Below are 22,708 nucleotides of genomic sequence, written 5' to 3'. Positions count from 1 at the left end.
TTCTATTGTCCAATATGAGCTGGAAGTAGGGAATGTTATTATTCCAAATAAGACAACACCCTTCCGGATTACTCTTCTCAATGTCCGGGGTAAACAATGGGACCTGTATATGGCACAAAGTCTATCCCTGTTGCTCAGAAGGGAAGGGGGAAAGAGGAGCAGAGCATAAGTAATTGGGAACTGTATAATCCGGGGGACAGATAGGAGGATTTGTGGTGTGTTGCCTCCCAGGTGTCTGGGTTCGTGATGTCTCTGCTCATGTTTTTGGAATCCTTGAGGGGGAGGGGGAGCAGCACCAAGTCGCATTCCACATAGGCACCAACGACATAGGTATGACGAGAGATGGGGATTTAAGGCAGAAATTCAGGGAGCAAGGATGGAAGCTTAGAGCTAGGGCAGGCGGAGTTGTTATTTCTGGTTTGTTTCCCATGTCTGTGGTAGTGAGTTGAGGAATAGGGAGAGAGAGGAGGTAGGCCTCACTACTGATGAAGAGTTTTTGCCTTAAACGTCGATTTTTCTTGCTACCTGCTCTGCTGTGCTTTTCTAGCACAACTCTAATCTTGACTCCAATATCCAGCATCTTCAGTACCTACTTTGGCCTCGAGGGAGGAGTTGGAGAAATGGCTAATGGATAGTGTAGGAGGGAGGGTTTTGGATTCCTGAATACTTGGGGCTCGTTTTGGGGTAGGCGGCCCTTCGAAAACTGAGCCAGAGGGGGCACAAATATTCTAGAGGGTGCTTGGCGACATTTGCTTACACTCTTCAGGTGGGTTTGAAATAATTTAGCAGATGGATGGAAACCTAAATTGCCGTTCGAGTATACAGAAGATTGAGAGAAGACAGGTCTGAAACAAGGTTTCAAGGTCGCAAGAGGGTACTGGCAAGCAAAAAGTCGGTTTGAAGTTTGTCTACTTCAACGCAGACAGCATCTGGAAAAAGGTGGGTGAACGTGCAGCATGGGATCGAACCTGGGATTTCGATGTTGTGGTCATTTCGGAGACATGGGTAGAGCAGGGACAGAAATGGTTGTTGCACGTTCCAGGAATTATATGGTCCAGTAAGAACAGAGAAGATGGTAAAGTGGGGTGGGGCGATGTGTGGCATTATCAGTCAAGGAAAGTATTATGGTTGCAAAAAAGGACTTTGGAGGACTTGTCTACTGAGTTAGTATGGGATGAGGTCAGAAACAGGAAAGGAGAGGTCACTCTGTTGGAAGTTTTCCATAGGCCTCCGAATAGTTCCAGAGATGAAGAGGAAAGAATAGCAAAGATGATTATCGATAGGAGGGAGAGAGATCGGTTAGTTGTTATGGGGGACTTTAACTTTCCAAATACTGACTGGAAATAGTGTAGTTCAAGAACGTTGGATGGGTCAGTTTTGGTCCAATGTGTGCAGGAGGGTTTCCTGACTCAGTACGTGGACAGGCTAACAAGGGCAAAGGCCACATTGGATTTCGTACTGTTTTATCAACCAGACCAGTTGTTAAATTAGGAGGTGAGTGAGTAATTCGGTGATAGTGACCACAATCAGTTGTGTTTGCTTTCACGATGACAAGGGATAGGTATACACCACAGGGCAAGAGTTATGGATGTTGGAAATGCAATTACGATGAGATTAGGCACGATTTAGGATCGATAGGATGGGGAAGGAAACTGCAGAGAATGGGCACAAAATGCAATATCACATTGAGTGTTCGAAAAGCAATGTTTGTTGTTGATAGAATTACTGCAAAGTCTGACACATACATATATATCTCTGTGTTACGAACACCAAAGAAAGGGAAGTTAAATCGATGATGGTTAACATAAGAAATTAACGATTGCATTAAGTCAAAGGAAGCAGCTTCAGCAGAATTCCAGATATTGTGGGGACCTGAGAATTCGGAAAAATTTATGTTATAGAAATTGAGTGCCAAGAAACTCACGAGGAAATTAAAATGAACTTTATTACAAGCAAACAGGAAACACGAAGACTTCCTGAATCTATGATCTGTATATCAAAGAAAACAAAAGCAAAATCAAATGTGAAAATTTGTAAGTGATAGGTAAATTTATCGTGGAGAACAAGGAAATGACAGAGAAACTAACCAGTTACTTTGCACGAATCTTCATGGAGGAAGATCCAGGAAATCTCCGAGAAGTGCCAGGTGATCAAATAGGATTTGTGGAACTGAATACATAAAGTCGATTCAGATCAGTAAGAAGGTTCTAATTGAAACTGTGGCTAGTTAATCATTGCAAAGTCTTATGTACCACATTATATAAAATTTGCAGGTGACATCAAGACTGGTGGTGCACTTAACTCAAAATATAATGAGATTTTGACTACATGGGCGAATGGGCCAAGTAATTGCAGATGGAATTTAATTTAGATACTAATGAGGTGCTGCATTTTGGAAAAACAAACCAGATCAGGACTTGTACACTAAATGGTGAGGGCCTGGGGAGTGTTGCTGAAGAAAGAGGCCTTGGAGTGCAGTTTCATAGCTCCTTGAAAATAGAGTGACAGGTATAGAGGATTGTGACGAAGGTGCTTGGTATGCTTTCCTGTATTGGTCACAGCAATGAGTATAGGAGATTGGAGATCATGTTGTTACTGTACAATACATTGTTTAGGCCACTTTTGGAATATTGCGTGCAATTCCTGTCTCCTTTCTATCATAAGGATGTTGTGAAGCTTGAAAGATTTCAGAAAATCTTTACAAGGATGTTGGCAGGGTTGGAGGATTTGAGCTACAGGGAGAGGCTGAATAGACTGAGGCGGTTTTCCCTGGAGTGACAGAGGCTGAGGGGTGACTTTATCAAGGTTTACTTTAAACGAGGGACCGATATATGATAAATAGACAAGGTCTTTGCCCTTGGGTGGGGTTGTCCAGAACAAGAGGACATCGGGTTAGGGTGAGAGGGGAAAAATATAAAAGGGAACTTAGTACAAAGTTTTCATGCAAAGGTTGGGGCATGTATGGCAGTTGAAATGGTGGTGGCAATTACAACATGTAAAAGGGATCTGGATGGGTGTGCGAATAGGAAAAGTTCAAAGGGCTAGCGGCCAATTGCTCGCATTTGAGATGAGATTTGTTTAAGATATCTTTTCGGCGTGAACGAGTTGGAGGTCCTGTGGGGGTGTTGTCTCGTGGAGTAGAAACTCAAATGTAGGTACTGAGGAGATGTAGGATCATGGCAAAGGATGGGAAAATAGGGGGCAACCAATTTTGTATTGGCCTGTGAGCAGATACAGTAGCAAATCCTATGGTATAGAGGGCATCCTGGCAGTCCATCAAGCGCATACTAACAAAAATAAAGTAATGCATAACACTATCCGACTTTCTGCACTATTCCCATAATCTTAAATGCCACAATTCAACTGCTTGTCTAAATTCTTGGCTTAAAGTCATGAAGTTTACTGCCTCAATTTACTTTCTTTTTCAAAAATTCGGAGAGCAGGACAGAGGTAGGGTTCTCTCTACTGTGTGCACATTAAGTAAAACATGAAGACATTTTGGGAATAACCCTGAGTGAGAGAGGTTCAGCTAAACTGTTAACCGTGCCATGGCGAGGGAGCAAGATCGCGCACAACTACTGGAGGATGAAATCCTTATTTATCAAAGTATATCCCCCACGTCAAACTTCTCTCCAATAATCTGAAGAGTTCAATTTTTCAAACTTAGATGTGTTTCATTCCCTGGAAAATTCGACGGAGAGAGCAGGACTCAACTGCTGACTTCCTTATCAGGTGTTTCGGCCATACTCCATTGCAATATATTTATTTTAGTACGGCAGCAAATTCTCAAACCGCACTGCCAATTAAAACATTATGGCAGTTGATGTCACTGTCATGACTGGGTCACAAAGCTACAAGCCTTTTGTGACAGGTTGCATGCAATGTGAGTGCGAAAATCTTAAAGAAACAAATCGGAATGGCAGGCCTGTGACAACTGAACTTTCATGTTCGCTTCAATTGCTCGCTAATTGAATTTGGACCAGAAATAGTTTTGAACAGGATCTTTTATAACAGGTTGGCAAGCTTGTATCAGTGGAGTGAAAAGGGTCTAATGTTTCCAAGGACAGTTTCCAGAGAATTAGTTTGGCAACAGCAGGAAGGAAGGCCATTTGATCGTCTATGCTGATTATTAAAAAAAAACGTTCTCTAAATTAGACGTTTGGCAACTTTCAACATTATTTCTGTAATCGATGAGCTGAAACCGTATGATTGTTCCTCATTGCATCCATGGAGACAGCTTTTCCCTGTCTGCACGTTAAACCACCACATGATTTCGAACTCATCTGTTTAATGTCCTCTCACCTTTGCCCACCAGGAAAACAAAATCGTCAGACCACTCCAGTCTCTCAAAGAATTTACGAAAATTGGTAGGTCATGCAACCCGTCAATCCTATTTCACCATTCAGTGAGATAATTTCTGATCTGTCACCATAGAAGCCAAGATTAGAAACTGCTTCAGTTTATCTGTGCATCAGGTGAAGAGTGTTCCCCTCCTTAACGGTGACTATTTTACAAATATAGAAATTGTGTTCTAAAGCGTCTACAATGGAGTTCTCTCAGTCATCCATTCCCAACAGCATTTCGAGAGTTGATAACATCCTTATCCTCATAAGTAAAGAATGCTCGTCAGAAAGTATGTTGACGGAGAGACAGCTAAGGTAACCCTTACATCACCGTGAAGGAACTGAATGGCCACGTTATGTTCTGAGTGTCGCTTATTCTGTGTATCTGACAGATGTTCCCCATTCAAGGAAGTCCCAAATGTGAGAATGGGTAGAGTATTTGGAACATCAAAGCGGAAAAGGCGGGGGGGATGTAATGGGAGGAAGGTTAGTGAGAGATAAATGATGTACAATGAATGAATGTGAATTGGATGTAGTGAATGAGGCGAGTGCATTCTTGTGACTGCCCAGAATGGGATAGATTGACTGAGGAGAATGTGATATATTGGCTAAGAGCAGTTCGGATGCAGTGCCTGAGTGGCAAGGATAAAAGGAATGACCGTAGTGAGATGTGGCACATGTGTAGAGTGGCACATGGTGAGTGAGGCGATTGTGATGTATTGACTAAGGGGGTGGGACACAGACATTGAAGTGGCGGAGACATGGTGACTGAGGGGATTGTGATGTATTGACTAAGGGGGTGGGACACAGACATTGAAGTGAAGAGGTAAAACAATTTTTCACGTTGATGGAGGTATCAAAGTCATGGATGGGAACATAGATTTGAGGTAATGGGCAGAAGATGTGAAGGATGTGTGAGGCAAAATTTCTTAAAGAATTGAGGTGCGATTCTGAATCCCTCATATAATTGGAAACAAATATTTAGATATGCCTTTGCATTACGAATGTAAACAAGGTTTTGGGTTAAAGATTGTAAAATGGTTTTCGAATTATTCGGCTTTTGTTTTTGTCTGGCCATAAATTTATCAGTTAAAGGTCCTTTTTTGTGCTGCAGGTTTTCTCTGACTCAGTAAGTGCATGGTTTCTCTGTTACCTGTGTATTAAACATTGTGGTTGGTAGTTCACTTCGTATGATTGTCGATTTGCAGTGGGGTCCCAACCGAGTCGCTTCTCTTCCCACAACGGCATTGATCTCCATGATGGCACTGTCTTCTCAACCTTTACCTCCAGCTGAGATGTGTTGACCACCCAGTGAAACTGCCAATAATTGACTCTTTCATCGCCGCCTGCAGTTGCAAGTGAACCTTCAAACTGTGGATTCTCTCCTGTCAGCAACACATGATGTGCAAAACACCTAGTCTCCCGGAAGAGACGCATAACATTGGATACTACATTACTTCAACTGGTTTTCCAAATGTTATCTAAAGATTGCGACATTTCCCGTGTCAACATCCCTCCAAGACAGTGTATTTCCAGACTGGTACTATTCATTTCTCTCAAATCTTTTCTAAATGTCCTGTCTCTCACTTTATAACGATGCTGCACTATTTTCGACCCTTGTTGACTAACAGCCTTCTTTCTGGAGTGGAAGAACATGCCTGTGGTCCTGCCTGACTTTGGCGACTTGACCTATCTCAATCCAACAAAGCTGGGCATTTCCATTGTATCACAATCTTTAGACTGTCATACAAAAGAAAAAGAAGCGAAGGACACAAAGGATTGTGGACTGACAGAACCTGAAACAAAAACTGAAATGTCTGGATAACTTGCAATAGGACTGACAGCAGCCATGGAGATTTAACGTTTCAGGTTTTAAATTGTGAAGAAGACTCTCTGGACCCGAAATGCTAGCTCTGTTTCTCTTTCCACAGATGATGTAAGATCTGCTGAATGTGTATTTTGCTTTATAATAACATTGTTTTCATTTCCATATTCCCATTCTGTCCAATTTGCATTTATATTGAGATAATATCACATTTTGTCACATTATATTCTATGTACCAAATTTCTATCCTACAAATCAAACCCGCCCATATCTCTTCTCAGGCTATTTCTGTCGCTTATTCTGAAGCTAATCTCAGTTACCATCCTTCATTATGGAAGACTGTTCCGAGACTAAAAAAACAAACGAATGAGATGCTTCTTTGTTTCGGGTATGTAAATTCTTCCAGTGCAAACTCAGGAACGTACATTAATGTCAATCTTTGGCGTAAATAAATAGCATAAATAACCATTGTCATTGTATGTGTAACACAGCGGGTAGTGCTGAATGTGCCATTCGTAATATCAAGACATTCTGCCTGCCTGAAGGTGAATAACGTGAACATATATCCCGCTGTATCTCAACAGCAGCATCACCTTTGGAGACTCTGGTAAGCAGCCCAGTGTGAACTAATGATCGAAGCAAGCCCATCAATGATTGACTTGGTGATTATTCTACCGATGCAATGCTCCTTTCATGGCCATTTTGTTTCGAATGTTGACAGCGTTTCAAAACATCAGAACTGGAAGTGGAGCTGAAGAAGAGAATGCCTGTACCAGGAATGCATATGTTTTAATGGTCGGGTGTTTGTGGATTGTTTATGTGGAAAAATAATTGTTGGACTCATAGGCTTACCCGTCGAAAATGGCGTTTGTAAATAATGCATAGTGTTTGGTTTGGGTCTCTGTTAAGGAAAGAGCCGGATATGACTCTATCTGTTTCACAGTGAACGAGAAACATAGACGTAAAGTCAATTGAGTTGTCATTGACAGAAAGAGTTGAATTGCCCTCTGCCTCTCAACGAACCATTTGAAGTTGGGAGATCTTGTGGGGACGGAAAGAGAGAAATTGTTTGATCCCATGCTGCATTTTGTGGCCACAGTGATGACGAATTGTAAAGATCTTTCTGGCAATTTAGGTTGGAATGAGTGAGTGAGGGAAATCTCAATCTGTGTCTGTGGGGAGGAAGTCTGTATGGGGAAAGAATGGCCTATTATTTGTGCTCTACAAATTCTAGAACAATAAGTAGCATGCGTTACTTTAAATACCAAATGACATATTGGATGTTTGTGACAATACAAATGCAACGATCATGAATATCCTCAATCTACAAATTATTTCGAGAAAAGAAATCTGATCATTTTCAGAAACATATGTTTTAAAGTCCTGAGATTTTTCTCAGACTCGTTTGTTCAGCAAACCTGACATTTTTGTTTTTAATTCATTTTTGTTTGCTTTCTGGAGCTACCGAGTAATGCATTTTTTCTCCATTGGAGGAGTTGACTGGAATGTAGACACAGAGAAGGTGATAGACGTTGAAAAAAGTAGAGCAAATATATCTTAACGATGTCTGATTTAATCCTGCATAGTTATAACACAACCAAACATACAGTAATCTCAACACTCGTCCCAACTTCCTGCACTGGGCCGAGAGTCTAGAAGATTTCAATACTTGAAATGCCCACGCAATTGAGGTGTTTTAAACGTTTGTCTTGAGTCACGACATAAGACTTTTTTTAATGGTCGCAGTGCAGGAGAGAGATAATGTTCCCACTATGAACGTGCATGTACGTTACATTTTCAGGGAATGTTTTTGAATGTAAGGATGGAAGTAAATCTGTCCGTTGTGTTTCCAGTGAGTGAGAGAGATAGAGCATTACCAGTGTAAGTTGAAATCCTCTTAATCAGGTGCCCTCTCTGCGCATTGCATTTCACTTGTATTACCGCTAAAATTTGTTTTCTCGCAACTAAATTCTGTTTTTCACTTTCTCCAATATTGTGCACGAGGTCGGTCCTCTGTTGCGGTTTCTCAGTTTCCTATGAAGTCATTTTCATAACATTCAAAATTTATGAGACTTTTAAAAATCACTAGGTACCAAAAGAAAACTCGCTAGTGACTGTCATTTGAGACCATATGGGGGTTGACTACACTGGTATGACCTGTCCAGAAGGATTAACTCCAATTTAAAGAATACATAAAATGAAACGTTACTAAGCGAGATTGTGTTAAAAAAAAGTGAATGACAGACCTGTGACAGACAGGCCTCCTTTTTCCCAAATGATAAACTGATTGTCTTTGGACTGGACAAAGGACTGAAACAGGCTTTTTTTTTATTCTGGAAGCTAAAACTGTTGGAATCAGTGGAGGCAGGTCAAACTGAGGGAGGCTCCCATCTGACAAATTACAGTAATTTACAGAGTGACAACAGCAGTGAGGAAGGTCATTCCACTCTGCATGTTCATGATGATTATCAAAAGGTGCAACTCGCCTAATTCACCAAATTGTCCTTGTTTCACTGTCGTTTCTGTTCAATTTCAATTGAAAATGTACCTCCGTGGACAGTGTTAATTGTTTCAATGGAAACACTTTCTGAATGTCCTCTCAGGAAAGTCACGAGATGATTCTGAACTGGTCTGCAGATTTTCCTCTGAACGCTGCTTACCACACTGATAAACGTAAAAAATTCTCCAGTCTTTATAAATGTTCTATCAAAAGAGTTAGGACACTCAGCCCATCATGCCTGATCAGAACTTCAGTGAGATGATCATAGAAACCAAGATTGAAAGCTTCCCTCATTCACTTATGTTTATGCTGAAGCTGGCTCCCTTCTGTCACATTGAATATCCTGGCCAATGTCCTGTACACACTATGCAGGACAGTTATATCCCTCCTGTAATATACTGTTTCCAGAACAACACATGGTAGTCTGGGTGTGACACAAAATATGCAACAGAAGGGACAATTATTCATAAATCACCCACAGTTTGATTAACAGGTTTTGCATGAACAACAGAATTTAGTGTTTCACAAACCATTAATGAAGAAAGTACTAAATGTCAGAAACATATTGTGACCTTTTCACGACAATGAAATCGGTACCAGTCGTGTTCAGTTTTCGCTGTTATTCACACTCTGTCTGCGAAAGTGGTTACCGGAGTGTGGCAGCCCGAATGTGTTCAGAGGAAGAGTAGATACCACAACAGGGTGGAGAAGGACATGGGCGGGACATGTGGGATTAAGAAATCACTGACTTGTGTGTGATACAGTAACTGAGTGGAAGAGGCTCTATTGACTGAGTGGAATGAGAAGTAGTGACTGAGGTGAAGGGGATAGTCTGACTTTAGGGAATCGGATGCAGTTACTGAGGTGAATGGGTTGAACTGAATGAGGATAGTGGGGTGCACTGACTGAATGGAGTGGCATGTGGTGACTGAGGCAAATAAGGCATAGTGACTAAAAGTAGTGGGATGGAATTACTGAGGTGGGGTTGGATTTATGAGTGAGGGGAATGGAACAAAGCGAGTGGGATGCAGTCACTGAGGACAATGGTAATCATTAACTGACGGGATGGAATTTAGCTTCTGATGGGAAAAAGATATTGTGACTGACGCGAGTGGGATGTAGTGATTGATAGAAATCGAAATTAGAGACTGAGGGCAGAAGGGCTTCAAGACTGATGGTAGTGGAATGTGGTGGCTGGCAGGTGTAGGATGCAACGACTGAGGAAGGGTTGAATGTTGGAGCAACATTCGTAAAACTAATAGGGATCACAAATTATTACAGGCAGAGCCAAAAAGCATTTGATGTTAATAACAGAGAAAATTAAAATACTTTGGCTGACTGTACCATGCCATGCAACTTAATATTCTAACCGATTTCGATGTCTTGTGTGCCCTGTCGTCTGAAGTCGACACCTGACTATTTCTTCAAAGTTATGAGGATTTCTGCTTCTCCCAGCCTTTGAGACAGTGAGTTCCAGGTTCCCACCACCCTCTCGATGAAAAAAGATCCCAACAGTACAGTCAGCATCGACGAATACAGGCCCTAACATTAAGAGATAACCTGCAAGCAATGCAGGTACTGAAATTAATGAAGAGACTGAAAGTAGGAAAATCTCTGACTCCAAGACAGACCCTGAAGACAGTACAATTCTCCAAATTAAACAGCTGTTGTCATATTGTTTGTGCTGCACCCAGACAGTTGCATGTAGTTAAGGAAGCCGCACATTCTAGGAAAAACATAATTGCCCAGCAGTGGGTGCAGAGGAGATTGACCAGGAAAATATTTGACTGCAAATTTTCAGTGATGAAGAAAGCTTGAACAGACTGCGCTTTTTATCATAGGAGCATAGAATGTGACACGGCTGGCTGCGGGCATTGGGTAAAGTTGGGGAAAGTCAGGAGAGTGGAACAAATGCAACTCAACAAAACTAGGAGAGGTCTGGACATAGTAGACAGCAAAGAACGTTTCCAGATTAAAGTTTGATGGCTGAACTGGAAGGTTCATTTTCGGATGTTTCGTCACCTAACGAGGTAACAATGCCAGCGACACATCTGGAAAGCAGAAACAAGATAGGTCAGAGTCAGTCTGGATTAATGAAGGAGAAATCATGCTTGACTAATCTTCTGGAATTCTTTGAGGTTGTAACTCTGAAGATGGATAAGGGAGATCCAGTGGATGTAGTGTACCTGGACTTTCAGAAGCCTTTGATAAAGTCCCACATAGGAGGTTAGTGAGCGTAATAAGGGCGCATGGTATTGGTGGCAAAGTTCTGACTTGGATTGAAAGTTGGTTCGCTGATAGGAAACAAAGAGTTGTGCTAAACGGCTCCATTTTAGAATGGCAGGCAGTTACCAGTGGGGTACCGCAAGGATCAGTGCTGTGGCCGCAGCTTTTCACAATATATATTAATGATATAGAAGATGGTATTAATAGTAACATTAGCAAATTTGCTCATGATAAAAAGCTGGGTGGCAAGGTGAAATGTAAGGAAGATGTTAGGAGATTACACAGTGACCTGGACAGGCTCGGTGAGTGGACGGATGCATGGCAGGTGCAGTTTAATGTGGATAAATGTATGGTTATCCACTTTGGTGGCAAGAACAGGAAGGCAGATTACGACCTAAATGGACCAAGTTAGGAAAAGGGGCAGTACAAAGAGATCTGTGTGTTTTTGTACACCAGTCAATGAAGGTAAGCATGCAGGTACAGCAGTTGTGTGCAGTTCTGGTTTCTAAATTTGAGGAAAGACTTTCTAGCTATTGAGGGAGTGCAGCTTAGGCTCATGAGGTCAATTCCTGGAATGGCGGGACTATCTGATGTTGAAAGATTGGAGCTACTGGGCTTTTTTACCCTTGAGGTTAGAAGACTGAGAGGGGAATCTTATTGAGACATATAAGATTATTAAAGGATTGGACACTCTCGAGGCAAGAAACATGTTTCCACTGAGGGGTGAGTCCCAAACCAGAGGACACAGCTTAAAAATAAGGGGTAGGCCGTTTAGGACAGAGATGAGGAGAAACTTCTTCACCCAGAGTGTGGTGGGTGCGTGGAATTCTCTACCTCAGAAGGCAGTGGAGTCCCAGTCTCTGGATTCGTTTAAGAAAGAGTTGGATAGAGCTCTCAAGGATAGTGGAATCAAGGGTTATGGAGATAAGGCAGGAACAGGATACTGATTGAGGATGATCAGCCATGATCATAATGAATGGATTTGCAGTCTCGAGGTGCAGAATGGCCTACTCCTACACCAATTCTCTATTGTCTATTGAGCCTCCGAACGTTTCACTGGTGAGTTAAGGACCTGCCTCTGACATCTGTCTTAAATCTATCACCCCTCATAGATCCCTGAAAGTTGCCACCCAGGAGAATAGTGTCATGAAGAAGGCATAAGGTGTGTTAGATTTCATTAGAAGAGGGATTGAGTTCCGGAGCTGCAATATCATGTTGCAACTATACAAAACGCAGGTGTGGCAACACTTGGAATATTGTGTACAGGTCAGGTCCCCTGAAAATTTTGGGAAGGACGTGGAAACAGTGAAATAGGTGCAGAGGAGGTTTATCATGTTGTTGCCTGTACTGGAGTGAAGGTCTTTTGAGGAAAGGCAGAAAGACTTGAGTCTGTTCTCATTGGAAAGAAGAAGGCTAAGAGGGCATTTGATAGAGACATCCAAGCTGATCTGAGGATCAGATAGGGCAGACCATGAAAGTCTTTCTTCTATGATAATGATGTCAGCTTGTACGAGGTGGCATAACTACAATATGAGGGGTGATAGATTTAAGACAGATGTCAGAGGCAGGTCCTTAACTCACCAGTGAAACGTTCGGAGGCTCAATAGACAATAGAGAATTGGTGTAGGAGTAGGCCATTCTGCACCTCGAGACTGCAAATCCATTCATTATGATCATGGCTGATCATCCTCAATCAGTATCCTGTTCCTGCCTTATCTCCATAACCCTTGATTCCACTATCCTTGAGAGCTCTATCCAACTCTTTCTTAAACGAATCCAGAGACTGGGACTCCACTGCCTTCTGAGGTAGAGAATTCCACGCACCCACCACACTCTGGGTGAAGAAGTTTCTCCTCATCTCTGTCCTAAACGGCCTACCCCTTATTTTTAAGCTGTGTCCTCTGGTTTGGGACTCACCCCTCAGTGGAAACATGTTTCTTGCCTCGAGAGTGTCCAATCCTTTAATAATCTTATATGTCTCAATAAGATTCCCCTCTCAGTCTTCTAACCTCAAGGGTAAAAAAGCCCAGTAGCTCCAATCTTTCAACATCAGATAGTCCCGCCATTCCAGGAATTGACCTCATGAGCCTAAGCTGCACTCCCTCAATAGCTAGAAAGTCTTTCCTCAAATTTAGAAACCAGAACTGCACACAACTGCTGTACCTGCATGCTTACCTTCATTGACTGGTGTACAAAAACACACAGATCTCTTTGTACTGCCCCTTTTCCTAACTTGGTCCATTTAGGTCGTAATCTGCCTTCCTGTTCTTGCCACCAAAGTGGATAACCATACATTTATCCACATTAAACTGCACCTGCCATGCATCCGTCCACTCACCGAGCCTGTCCAGGTCACTGTGTAATCTCCTAACATCTTCCTTACATTTCACCTTGCCACCCAGCTTTTTATCATGAGCAAATTTGCTAATGTTACTATTAATACCATCTTCTATATCATTAATATATATTGTGAAAAGCTGCGGCCACAGCACTGATCCTTGCGGTACCCCACTGGTAACTGCCTGCCATTCTAAAATGGAGCCGTTTAGCACAACTCTTTGTTTCCTATCAGCGAACCAACTTTCAATCCAAGTCAGAACTTTGCCACCAATACCATGCGCCCTTATTACGCTCACTAACCTCCTATGTGGGACTTTATCAAAGGCTTCTGAAAGTCCAGGTACACTACATCCACTGGATCTCCCTTATCCATCTTCAGAGTTACAACCTCAAAGAATTCCAGAAGATTAGTCAAGCATGATTTCTCCTTCATTAATCCAGACTGACTCTGACCTATCTTGTTTCTGCTTTCCAGATGTGTCGCTGGCATTGTTACCTCGTTAGGTGACGAAACATCCGAAAATGAACCTTCCAGTTCAGCCATCAAACTTTAATCTGGAAACGTTCTTTGCTGTCTACTATGTCCAGACCTCTCCTAGTTTTGTTGAGTTGCATTTGTTCCACTCTCCTGACTTTCCCCAACTTTACCCAATGCCCGCAGCCAGCCGTGTCACATTCTATGCTCCTATGATAAAAAGCGCAGTCTGTTCAAGCTTTCTTCATCACTGAAAATTTGCAGTCAAATATTTTCCTGGTCAATCTCCTCTGCACCCACTGCTGGGCAATTATGTTTTTCCTAGAATGTGCGGCTTCCTTAACTACATGCAACTGTCTGGGTGCAGCACAAACAATATGACAACAGCTGTTTAATTTGGAGAATTGTACTGTCTTCAGGGTCTGTCTTGGAGTCAGAGATTTTCCTACTTTCAGTCTCTTCATTAATTTCAGTACCTGCATTGCTTGCAGGTTATCTCTTAATGTTAGGGCCTGTATTCGTCGATGCTGACTGTACTGTTGGGATCTTTTTTCATCGAGAGGGTGGTGGGAACCTGGAACTCACTGTCTCAAAGGCTGGGAGAAGCTGAAATCCTCATAACTTTGAAGAAATAGTCAGGTGTCGACTTCAGACGACAGGGCACACAAGACATCGAAATCGGTTAGAATATTAAGTTGCATGGCAAGGTACAGTCAGCCAAAGTATTTTAATTTTCTCTGTTATTAACATCAAATGCTTTTTGGCTCTGCCTGTAATAATTTGTGATCCCTATTAGTTTTACGAATGTTGCTCCAACATTCAACCCTTCCTCAGTCGTTGCATCCTACACCTGCCATTCACGACATTCCACTACCATCAGTCGTGAAACCCTTCTGCCCTCAGTCTCTAATTTCGATTTCTATCAATCACTATATCCCACTCGCGTCAGTCACAATATCTTTTTCCCATCAGAAGCTAAATTCCATCCCGTCAGTTAATGATTACCATTGTCCTCAGTGACTGCATCCCACTCGCGTTGTTCCAATTCCCGTCACTCATAAATCCAACCCCACCTCAGTAATTCCATCCCACTACTCTTAGTCACTATGCCTTATTTGCCTCAGTCACCACATGCCACTCCATTCAGTCAGTGCACCCCACTATCCTCATTCAGTTCAACCCATTCACCTCAGTAACTGCATCCGATTCCCTAAAGTCAGACTATCCCATTCACCTCAGTCACTACTTCTCATTCCACTCAGTCAATGGAGCCTCTTCCACTCAGTTACTGTATCACACACAAGTCAGTGATTTCTTAATCCCACATGTCCCGCCCATGTCCTTCTCCACCCTGTTGTGGTATCTACTCTTCCTCTGAACACATTCGGGCTGCCACACTCCGGTAACCACTTTCGCAGACAGAGTGTGAATAACAGCGAAAACTGAACACGACTGGTACCGATTTCATTGTCGTGAAAAGGTCACAATATGTTTCTGACATTTAGTACTTTCTTCATTAATGGTTTGTGAAACACTAAATTCTGTTGTTCATGCAAAACCTGTTAATCAAACTGTGGGTGATTTATGAATAATTGTCCCTTCTGTTGCATATTTTGTGTCACACCCAGACTACCATGTGTTGTTCTGGAAACAGTATATTACAGGAGGGATATAACTGTCCTGCATAGTGTGTACAGGACATTGGCCAGGATATTCAATGTGACAGAAGGGAGCCAGCTTCAGCATAAACATAAGTGAATGAGGGAAGCTTTCAATCTTGGTTTCTATGATCATCTCACTGAAGTTCTGATCAGGCATGATGGGCTGAGTGTCCTAACTCTTTTGATAGAACATTTATAAAGACTGGAGAATTTTTTACGTTTATCAGTGTGGTAAGCAGCGTTCAGAGGAAAATCTGCAGACCAGTTCAGAATCATCTCGTGACTTTCCTGAGAGGACAGTCAGAAAGTGTTTCCATTGAAACAATTAACACTGTCCACGGAGGTACATTTTCAATTGAAATTGAACAGAAACGACAGTGAAACAAGGACAATTTGGTGAATTAGGCGAGTTGCACCTTTTGATAATCATCATGAACATGCAGAGTGGAATGACCTTCCTCACTGCTGTTGTCACTCTGTAAATTACTGTAATTTGTCAGATGGGAGCCTCCCTCAGTTTGACCTGCCTCCACTGATTCCAACAGTTTTAGCTTCCAGAATAAAAAAAAAGCCTGTTTCAGTCCTTTGTCCAGTCCAAAGACAATCAGTTTATCATTTGGGAAAAAGGAGGCCTGTCTGTCACAGGTCTGTCATTCACTTTTTTTTAACACAATCTCGCTTAGTAACGTTTCATTTTATGTATTCTTTAAATTGGAGTTAATCCTTCTGGACAGGTCATACCAGTGTAGTCAACCCCCATATGGTCTCAAATGACAGTCACTAGCGAGTTTTCTTTTGGTACCTAGTGATTTTTAAAAGTCTCATAAATTTTGAATGTTATGAAAATGACTTCATAGGAAACTGAGAAACCGCAACAGAGGACCGACCTCGTGCACAATATTGGAGAAAGTGAAAAACAGAATTTAGTTGCGAGAAAACAAATTTTAGCGGTAATACAAGTGAAATGCAATGCGCAGAGAGGGCACCTGATTAAGAGGATTTCAACTTACACTGGTAATGCTCTATCTCTCTCACTCACTGGAAACACAACGGACAGATTTACTTCCATCCTTACATTCAAAAACATTCCCTGAAAATGTAACGTACATGCACGTTCATAGTGGGAACATTATCTCTCTCCTGCACTGCGACCATTAAAAAAAGTCTTATGTCGTGACTCAAGACAAACGTTTAAAACACCTCAATTGCGTGGGCATTTCAAGTATTGAAATCTTCTAGACTCTCGGCCCAGTGCAGGAAGTTGGGACGAGTGTTGAGATTACTGTATGTTTGGTTGTGTTATAACTATGCAGGATTAAATCAGACATCGTTAAGATATATTTGCTCTACTTTTTTCAACGTCTATCACCTTCTCTGTGTCTACATTCCAGTCAACTCCTCCAATGGAGAAAAAATGCATTACTCGGTAGCTCCAGAAAGCAAACAAAAATGAATTAAAAACAAAAATGTCAGGTTTGCTGAACAAACGAGTCTGAGAAAAATCTCAGGACTTTAAAACATATGTTTCTGAAAATGATCAGATTTCTTTTCTCGAAATAATTTGTAGATTGAGGATATTCATGATCGTTGCATTTGTATTGTCACAAACATCCAATATGTCATTTGGTATTTAAAGTAACGCATGCTACTTATTGTTCTAGAATTTGTAGAGCACAAATAATAGGCCATTCTTTCCCCATACAGACTTCCTCCCCACAGACACAGATTGAGATTTCCCTCACTCACTCATTCCAACCTAAATTGCCAGAAAGATCTTTACAATTCGTCATCACTGTGGCCACAAAATGCAGCATGGGATCAAACAATTTCTCTCTTTCCGTCCCCACAAGATCTCCCAACTTCAAATGGTTCGTTGAGAGGCAGAGGGCAATTCAACTCTTTCTGTCAATGACAACTCAATTGACTTTACGTCTATGTTTCTCGTTCACTGTGAAACAGATAGAGTCATATCCGGCTCTTTCCTTAACAGAGACCCAAACCAAACACTATGCATTAATTACAAACGCCATTTTCGACGGGTAAGCCTATGAGTCCAACAATTATTTTTCCACATAAACAATCCACAAACACCCGACCATTAAAACATATGCATTCCTGGTACAGGCATTCTCTTCTTCAGCTCCACTTCCAGTTCTGATGTTTTGAAACGCTGTCAACATTCGAAACAAAATGGCCATGAAAGGAGCATTGCATCGGTAGAATAATCACCAAGTCAATCATTGATGGGCTTGCTTCGATCATTAGTTCACACTGGGCTGCTTACCAGAGTCTCCAAAGGTGATGCTGCTGTTGAGATACAGCGGGATATATGTTCACGTTATTCACCTTCAGGCAGGCAGAATGTCTTGATATTACGAATGGCACATTCAGCACTACCCGCTGTGTTACACATACAATGACAATGGTTATTTATGCTATTTATTTACGCCAAAGATTGACATTAATGTACGTTCCTGAGTTTGCACTGGAAGAATTTACATACCCGAAACAAAGAAGCATCTCATTCGTTTGTTTTTTTAGTCTCGGAACAGTCTTCCATAATGAAGGATGGTAACTGAGATTAGCTTCAGAATAAGCGACAGAAATAGCCTGAGAAGAGATATGGGCGGGTTTGATTTGTAGGATAGAAATTTGGTACATAGAATATAATGTGACAAAATGTGATATTATCTCAATATAAATGCAAATTGGACAGAATGGGAATATGGAAATGAAAACAATGTTATTATAAAGCAAAATACACATTCAGCAGATCTTACATCATCTGTGGAAAGAGAAACAGAGCTAGCATTTCGGGTCCAGAGAGTCTTCTTCACAATTTAAAACCTGAAACGTTAAATCTCCATGGCTGCTGTCAGTCCTATTGCAAGTTATCCAGACATTTCAGTTTTTGTTTCAGGTTCTGTCAGTCCACAATCCTTTGTGTCCTTCGCTTCTTTTTCTTTTGTATGACAGTCTAAAGATTGTGATACAATGGAAATGCCCAGCTTTGTTGGATTGAGATAGGTCAAGTCGCCAAAGTCAGGCAGGACCACAGGCATGTTCTTCCACTCCAGAAAGAAGGCTGTTAGTCAACAAGGGTCGAAAATAGTGCAGCATCGTTATAAAGTGAGAGACAGGACATTTAGAAAAGATTTGAGAGAAATGAATAGTACCAGTCTGGAAATACACTGTCTTGGAGGGATGTTGACACGGGAAATGTCGCAATCTTTAGATAACATTTGGAAAACCAGTTGAAGTAATGTAGTATCCAATGTTATGCGTCTCTTCCGGGAGACTAGGTGTTTTGCACATCATGTGTTGCTGACAGGAGAGAATCCACAGTTTGAAGGTTCACTTGCAACTGCAGGCGGCGATGAAAGAGTCAATTATTGGCAGTTTCACTGGGTGGTCAACACATCTCAGCTGGAGGTAAAGGTTGAGAAGACAGTGCCATCATGGAGATCAATGCCGTTGTGGGAAGAGAAGCGACTCGGTTGGGACCCCACTGCAAATCGACAATCATACGAAGTGAACTACCAACCACAATGTTTAATACACAGGTAACAGAGAAACCATGCACTTACTGAGTCAGAGAAAACCTGCAGCACAAAAAAGGACCTTTAACTGATAAATTTATGGCCAGACAAAAACAAAAGCCGAATAATTCGAAAACCATTTTACAATCTTTAACCCAAAACCTTGTTTACATTCGTAATGCAAAGGCATATCTAAATATTTGTTTCCAATTATATGAGGGATTCAGAATCGCACCTCAATTCTTTAAGAAATTTTGCCTCACACATCCTTCACATCTTCTGCCCATTACCTCAAATCTATGTTCCCATCCATGACTTTGATACCTCCATCAACGTGAAAAATTGTTTTACCTCTTCACTTCAATGTCTGTGTCCCACCCCCTTAGTCAATACATCACAATCCCCTCAGTCACCATGTCTCCGCCACTTCAATGTCTGTGTCCCACCCCCTTAGTCAATACATCACAATCGCCTCACTCACCATGTGCCACTCTACACATGTGCCACATCTCACTACGGTCATTCCTTTTATCCTTGCCACTCAGGCACTGCATCCGAACTGCTCTTAGCCAATATATCACATTCTCCTCAGTCAATCTATCCCATTCTGGGCAGTCACAAGAATGCACTCGCCTCATTCACTACATCCAATTCACATTCATTCATTGTACATCATTTATCTCTCACTAACCTTCCTCCCATTACATCCCCCCCGCCTTTTCCGCTTTGATGTTCCAAATACTCTACCCATTCTCACATTTGGGACTTCCTTGAATGGGGAACATCTGTCAGATACACAGAATAAGCGACACTCAGAACATAACGTGGCCATTCAGTTCCTTCACGGTGATGTAAGGGTTACCTTAGCTGTCTCTCCGTCAACATACTTTCTGACGAGCATTCTTTACTTATGAGGATAAGGATGTTATCAACTCTCGAAATGCTGTTGGGAATGGATGACTGAGAGAACTCCATTGTAGACGCTTTAGAACACAATTTCTATATTTGTAAAATAGTCACCGTTAAGGAGGGGAACACTCTTCACCTGATGCACAGATAAACTGAAGCAGTTTCTAATCTTGGCTTCTATGGTGACAGATCAGAAATTATCTCACTGAATGGTGAAATAGGATTGACGGGTTGCATGACCTACCAATTTTCGTAAATTCTTTGAGAGACTGGAGTGGTCTGACGATTTTGTTTTCCTGGTGGGCAAAGGTGAGAGGACATTAAACAGATGAGTTCGAAATCATGTGGTGGTTTAACGTGCAGACAGGGAAAAGCTGTCTCCATGGATGCAATGAGGAACAATCATACGGTTTCAGCTCATCGATTACAGAAATAATGTTGAAAGTTGCCAAACGTCTAATTTAGAGAACGTTTTTTTTTAATAATCAGCATAGACGATCAAATGGCCTTCCTTCCTGCTGTTGCCAAACTAATTCTCTGGAAACTGTCCTTGGAAACATTAGACCCTTTTCACTCCACTGATACAAGCTTGCCAACCTGTTATAAAAGATCCTGTTCAAAACTATTTCTGGTCCAAATTCAATTAGCGATCAATTGAAGCGAACATGAAAGTTCAGTTGTCACAGGCCTGCCATTCCGATTTGTTTCTTTAAGATTTTCGCACTCACATTGCATGCAACCTGTCACAAAAGGCTTGTAGCTTTGTGACCCAGTCATGACAGTGACATCAACTGCCATAATGTTTTAATTGGCAGTGCGGTTTGAGAATTTGCTGCCGTACTAAAATAAATATATTGCAATGGAGTATGGCCGAAACACCTGATAAGGAAGTCAGCAGTTGAGTCCTGCTCTCTCCGTCGAATTTTCCAGGGAATGAAACACATCTAAGTTTGAAAAATTGAACTCTTCAGATTATTGGAGAGAAGTTTGACGTGGGGGATATACTTTGATAAATAAGGATTTCATCCTCCAGTAGTTGTGCGCGATCTTGCTCCCTCGCCATGGCACGGTTAACAGTTTAGCTGAACCTCTCTCACTCAGGGTTATTCCCAAAATGTCTTCATGTTTTACTTAATGTGCACACAGTAGAGAGAACCCTACCTCTGTCCTGCTCTCCGAATTTTTGAAAAAGAAAGTAAATTGAGGCAGTAAACTTCATGACTTTAAGCCAAGAATTTAGACAAGCAGTTGAATTGTGGCATTTAAGATTATGGGAATAGTGCAGAAAGTCGGATAGTGTTATGCATTACTTTATTTTTGTTAGTATGCGCTTGATGGACTGCCAGGATGCCCTCTATACCATAGGATTTGCTACTGTATCTGCTCACAGGCCAATACAAAATTGGTTGCCCCCTATTTTCCCATCCTTTGCCATGATCCTACATCTCCTCAGTACCTACATTTGAGTTTCTACTCCACGAGACAACACCCCCACAGGACCTCCAACTCGTTCACGCCGAAAAGATATCTTAAACAAATCTCATCTCAAATGCGAGCAATTGGCCGCTAGCCCTTTGAACTTTTCCTATTCGCACACCCATCCAGATCCCTTTTACATGTTGTAATTGCCACCACCATTTCAACTGCCATACATGCCCCAACCTTTGCATGAAAACTTTGTACTAAGTTCCCTTTTATATTTTTCCCCTCTCACCCTAACCCGATGTCCTCTTGTTCTGGACAACCCCACCCAAGGGCAAAGACCTTGTCTATTTATCATATATCGGTCCCTCGTTTAAAGTAAACCTTGATAAAGTCACCCCTCAGCCTCTGTCACTCCAGGGAAAACCGCCTCAGTCTATTCAGCCTCTCCCTGTAGCTCAAATCCTCCAACCCTGCCAACATCCTTGTAAAGATTTTCTGAAATCTTTCAAGCTTCACAACATCCTTATGATAGAAAGGAGACAGGAATTGCACGCAATATTCCAAAAGTGGCCTAAACAATGTATTGTACAGTAACAACATGATCTCCAATCTCCTATACTCATTGCTGTGACCAATACAGGAAAGCATACCAAGCACCTTCGTCACAATCCTCTATACCTGTCACTCTATTTTCAAGGAGCTATGAAACTGCACTCCAAGGCCTCTTTCTTCAGCAACACTCCCCAGGCCCTCACCATTTAGTGTACAAGTCCTGATCTGGTTTGTTTTTCCAAAATGCAGCACCTCATTAGTATCTAAATTAAATTCCATCTGCAATTACTTGGCCCATTCGCCCATGTAGTCAAAATCTCATTATATTTTGAGTTAAGTGCACCACCAGTCTTGATGTCACCTGCAAATTTTATATAATGTGGTACATAAGACTTTGCAATGATTAACTAGCCACAGTTTCAATTAGAACCTTCTTACTGATCTGAATCGACTTGATGTATTCAGTTCCACAAATCCTATTTGATCACCTGGCACTTCTCGGAGATTTCCTGGATCTTCCTCCATGAAGATTCGTGCAAAGTAACTGGTTAGTTTCTCTGTCATTTCCTTGTTCTCCACGATAAATTTACCTATCACTTACAAATTTTCACATTTGATTTTGCTTTTGTTTTCTTTGATATACAGATCATAGATTCAGGAAGTCTTCGTGTTTCCTGTTTGCTTGTAATAAAGTTCATTTTAATTTCCTCGTGAGTTTCTTGGCACTCAATTTCTATAACATAAATTTTTCCGAATTCTCAGGTCCCCACAATATCTGGAATTCTGCTGAAGCTGCTTCCTTTGACTTAATGCAATCGTTAATTTCTTATGTTAACCATCATCGATTTAACTTCCCTTTCTTTGGTGTTCGTAACACAGAGATATATATGTATGTGTCAGACTTTGCAGTAAT

The sequence above is a fragment of the Chiloscyllium punctatum genome, chromosome 43 (assembly GCF_047496795.1).
Source record: "Chiloscyllium punctatum isolate Juve2018m chromosome 43, sChiPun1.3, whole genome shotgun sequence".
NCBI lineage: Eukaryota > Metazoa > Chordata > Chondrichthyes > Orectolobiformes > Hemiscylliidae > Chiloscyllium > Chiloscyllium punctatum.
This window is presented reverse-complemented; position numbering follows the sequence as displayed.